At 38.2% G+C, this 5,043-nt stretch overlaps 1 long non-coding RNA gene across 1 annotated transcript in view; it reads right to left on the bottom strand.

Moving 5' to 3' along the window:
* LOC106525532 (uncharacterized) overlaps positions 1-3,807 on the bottom strand; it is a 16,146-nt gene extending 12,339 nt beyond the window's left edge. The window contains exon 1 of the long non-coding RNA XR_001311127.1: positions 3,697-3,807. This is a non-coding gene — a long non-coding RNA (uncharacterized LOC106525532). The remainder of the gene's footprint in view (positions 1-3,696) is intronic.
* Between the last annotated feature and the right edge of the window lie 1,236 nt (positions 3,808-5,043).

Below are 5,043 nucleotides of genomic sequence, written 5' to 3'. Positions count from 1 at the left end.
ATAGAACAGGTGGAAATTTACGCAGCTCATTTACACACGTTTCCTGAAGATAGAAGAGTTTGTTGAATCTGACGTGACATGTTCATACGAACCCTTTGTACGAACAAAAGTAAGAGAAATTTAGGATAAAAATACGAACATGTTCTTGCATGAGGCCCATTGCACTGCAGTCTGTCTGTCTCTGCCTGTGGCACCAGTGTACCACACAGTGATGGAGGAGGTGATGATGGACTCAGAAGTAAAAATAAAAGTGTTTTAAAAATATGGCAATTCAGGGATGTTAAAATGATGTTTGTTTTAGCTATGTTTTAATATAATTGTATTATATTAGGTTGTGAACATTGGATTCATGTTAAATGCAGCTAAATAAACTAATTTATGAGTAATAAATCTTTGTAATACTTGGTTTAGGTACTGTTTGACTTTAATTGCTGGATGTTCGGCCCCTGAGCTGTTGGCCTGCAGTAAACTGTGGCCCCCAAAGCAATTTAGTTGAATAGCCCTGTTGTAAGCTATTAAATAGCTGGAACAGTCAGTCTTATTTAAAAAAAAACATGACAGCTGATTGCAAAGCCACTTGCATAGAGTTGGAGGATAATGTCAGAAAGTGTTTGCTGCACAGAAAGCATTAGTAGGCCATGAGGACAGCTGACCTCTATGTTCAAATAAAGGGTTCAACTCAAAAAGTCTGGTAATGCAAACAGCTACGAGCGTACACACACACGCGCACACTCAAACATATTTGCGGTCACAGGCCTGCACAAACAAATATTTGTAAAAGTGAACTGAGAACGAGCTGCTGAATGCCTGAATGTACAAAAGTTGAAATTATTGGCTTTTCTCCTCCGTTTTATCTGCTGCACAGAGACACAACAAACACAACCCTGCACACAAACAGGAACTTTGTCTCTGTGACTTTGGAAGACATGGCACTGTGTTACACAGAGACTAGCATTAACTGCTGCCATAACTCAGGGATGTCAAACTTTTCTCCGTGGGCCACATGAGCATTATTGTTCCTTTTAGGAGGCGTTGTAAATAACTTCTAAACATAAAACAGCTGAGTACAACTCACAAACAATAACTGAGCGTTAAGTTGTATTTCATGCATAGAAACAGCATGTCCTCTAAAAAGTACTATGGGTTTGATTAACTAAATGTAGAATCAATAAAACAGAAATACGGTTAAAAGTAAAAGAAAGAGTTTTACTCGTTGAGTTGTGGTGAGTAGCTGCTGTCTTGAATTCTGAACTCTCCCACTTTCAGACAGGACATTCCCACTGGAGGGGCATTCCAGTCCAAATGTGTGACTTGTAAATGAGAAATTCCCACATCCCAATGAAACTGGGCTGCGGCAGTAGTAGCCACGTAGTCATCAAATGGAGTTTTTACATAGTGAATTTTGCCAGCTGCCGTCCACTTTTGAACCCTGAGCACCTAGTGGTGGGATGCTGTCATTACCTGAGTAAAATCAACATGCATTATGGGAAATGTAGTTTATGGTCAGTGCTGGTTTTAAAGCAGCACACACGGATCATCTTTGAAGCTCTCAAGGGCTAAAGTTTACGCAGGCTGCATAAAATGCTGTGACAGTTTGTGTCTAGCTCATGGGCCTTGAGCTTGACACATGTGCCTTTACTGTAACCTGCCTGCACCTTACCCTAATCTAGACGTTTTGTCAGGACTTAGTGGCAGGATGGACCCAAATGCAGGCAGGCAGGAAGACTTAAAAATTTAACAAAACTTTTCTCAAATTAAAGGCCAGCGTGGTGGCAAAAACAGAAGACTTACAAGTGAGCAGGAACAAGGAAGCCAGGGAAGACCATGAACCAAACAGAAACAAACAATGAACGGACGAAGGTGGAGAGCATGAGAACCAGTTTAAGTGGTCAGAGGCTAAGCGGAGAGTGGAGACAGCTGTGATGATTAGGAGTGAAGACAGGTGAGCAGAATGATCTAGAAGGGCTGAATAATCTGAGGATTGAGATGACAAGGCATGACATGAACACTAGATGGAAGCACAAGACAAGAACAGAAAACACACAAAACACCAAATCCTCACACGTTCTACCTTTATCCTCAATTTTGTTCACACATTTAGGCACTTGCTTTCTGTGTCTGAGGATAATAAGCTACTTGGAGTCACATTCTCACTTAGAATAGCAAAAACAAAAAAAAGTTTTACTCTGTGTTTTTGACTTAAACACGCATTTGAAATCCAAGCTGGCTTTTCCATGCCAAAAAAAGTAGCGATGTAACAGAAGTATGACAGCACAAGCTAAGAGGAAACTTAATTCCTACAGGAAGCTTTACTCGGTGAATCAGTGTGCAAAGGATATGTAATGCGAACATTTTTAAGTCGTTCAATCAGGGCTAGCAAAAAACAAGCAGACAGACATCTTTATTTAAGAGTACAATCATTCTATTTCAAATCTACACTTTATTCAGCAGTAGAGATAGCCCATGGATATATAAGATTATGATACATATGTTGCAAAGCCACAGACTATCCCCATAGTCCTCTCAACAGTAATTATAACAGCATAATAGGTCCCAGAAGACCTGCTGAAATAGCAAGCTGGAACACACCGTGTGAACAGAAGAATCATTGAGCATAAAGTGCTGAAATAATCAGTGTGATAACAGGCATGTAACTTTATAATCAAGATCAAACAACATAGTACTAAAAAGCAGAAAAGAAAATAATCCAAAATTGTGAGTTTTTATTTTGCAGTAGTATTACAAGAATATTGTTGCAAATTTAATTCAATTGCTCAGTAATAATAGAAAACAAAGCCTTGGAAAAATGTAAGATTTCCTGTTTTGTTTAGGTTTGTTTCCCTCTGGCTTTTATTTATTTTTTTCTCTCCATCAGTTTTATTTATCCGTTTCCTCTTTTTCTAACCTGGTGAGATTTTCTCCTCTTGGATGAGTTCAAAACCAGATGGTGCTCAAACGTTTCAAGGTTCCGACCGGCACTCTATCTGATTTGTTCTTATCTGGCTGTGAACTGCATCATGTGCTGCAGAGAATTTCTGGTCTAGTGGTTCATGTCTGTTTATGCATAGCACAAGTGACCTTTGGGAATAAGGCCTCTAACTTGGCTACAAAAAGGACAAGCTGCCTACCTCGAATGCTCAATGAAGCAGAGCTTAAGTTGTAAACATTCAAAAAACTGAGAGCAAAACAATATCAATGTTTTGTCTCATTTCCCATCAACAACTGTGTTTGTTCACTTGAGAATATCAACAAGTTGAGATATACAGTAAATACAAATAAATAAATAAACTAACACTCAGTAATCTAAAAAGGAACAACCCACTGAAACTGACAATTTTAGTGATCTCATGCTCTACAACAGTTAATGTACTTTCTGCAGCTATGGATGTTCTCAGCTCTATTTCGTCTGAATGTGTGAAAAAAAAACAGCAAGGATATCAACAACAAATGTGAAAAGACATACGAATAAAAAACTGACATACATAAGAAATCATACTGTATCTTCAGCCCTTCAATATTGTGTAAAAGAGGTAATAAAATGTGCCATGTTTCCACAGGCTATATTTTGTTTAACAATGCAGTTCACAGCAGTGGGGAAGTATGCACGATTACTGCCAGTGCATTTTGTGTGGGACATATACTGGTGCACAAACACCGGAAATCAAAAAGTGAAATATGATAGAGGCAAGTTCTTACATTGTTGTTGAAGGGGCAGCAATTCTCTGTTGTCAAGATGAAAAAAAAAAAAAGATGAGGAGACGTCGCTTTTGGCCAGCCGAAGAGGGAGTTTTATTGAGTTCAGCAGTTCGTTACAACCGACAGAAAAGACATCCAAACTGAACTGACGTATTTAGAAATCAGACCCTTTTATACCCAAACTGTTTTCATGACACAAATTCTACGTATCCAGGAAGGGTGGTCTCTTCCCAGAAATTGGGCTGGAAATTTACGACCACCCAATACACACTTATTAAATCTGTTTGTGGACTGTTTGATGATCTCAACTTTTCCAGAATGTTCTTATCAGATGTTTATGCGACCCTTGATCTAACCTTTTGTCCCTACAAGTACTGCTCGAATCCTCATCACTGTGAATATGATTGTACTTTTTTGTATAGTCAGCAGACTTTCACCTCATGTTTCCAAAGTTGCTTATTCTAGTCATGACTCACTTGAGAACAGGTTTTTATATGTTCACAAAACCTACACAATGTTTACTTACAGTATGCCTTTGGTTTTCTATAAATTCATTGTTGGCCAGTAGGTGACACTGTTCTCTGTAAAGATCTTTGACTTTGTGGCATGACTTTCAGTCCTATTTTTTTCTTAGATATTCTGTGGACAGAGAGGCAGTGATAGATGAGCACATGGGGAAGGAAAAGGGGTGTTTACCTACAAGACGCTGATTGTTCTTAAACATAATTTAAGAAATGCCAAGGACATTGCCAGTCCATTTGCTCCAAAACTAATCTCATGTTTGTGTCTCTGAGAGAATGTCTGTGTCTGTGTGTGTGCATGTGCACTTTTTCTTACAATGTGCTCACATAAATTTAATTTTATCTCAGTTTGGTGAGGTACACAATGCCTAAAAACTATTCATRCTGATGAATCAAAGGTGGAGGAAGTGACCCATCTCTTCTGATTGCAAGTAAGAAATTAGTTAACTTTTAAAACGTCCTTCAGAAACCAGAYTTTTTACAGAGGAGTGAAAGCATTTGTGTCTATTGGATATTTGAAGGTATGTCCTATCTGATAATGGGGCATATTAACCAATGTTTGTTTTAACTTCAAAATATTGRCCAATGAATAAGAGTAGTGTCTCATTAGACAAAATGGGAGTTTCCCTTAATGATGATGATTTTGTCATTTCTCTTTTGCACATATTTGCTTACCACAAAAAGCATTGAAATGTGTGTTTGGTAGATGATTTCTTTGTTGTAACAATGCTTCTTGGCAATTCATCTCATATAGTTGGAAAGACTGTTACGTTTTCTTTTTAATGGTGCCACATTTATAAGGAACATACAGTACATTTGTGTGATG

The sequence above is a fragment of the Austrofundulus limnaeus genome, unplaced genomic scaffold (genome assembly GCF_001266775.1).
Source record: "Austrofundulus limnaeus strain Quisiro unplaced genomic scaffold, Austrofundulus_limnaeus-1.0 Scaffold231, whole genome shotgun sequence".
NCBI lineage: Eukaryota > Metazoa > Chordata > Actinopteri > Cyprinodontiformes > Rivulidae > Austrofundulus > Austrofundulus limnaeus.
This window is presented reverse-complemented; position numbering and strand designations above follow the sequence as displayed.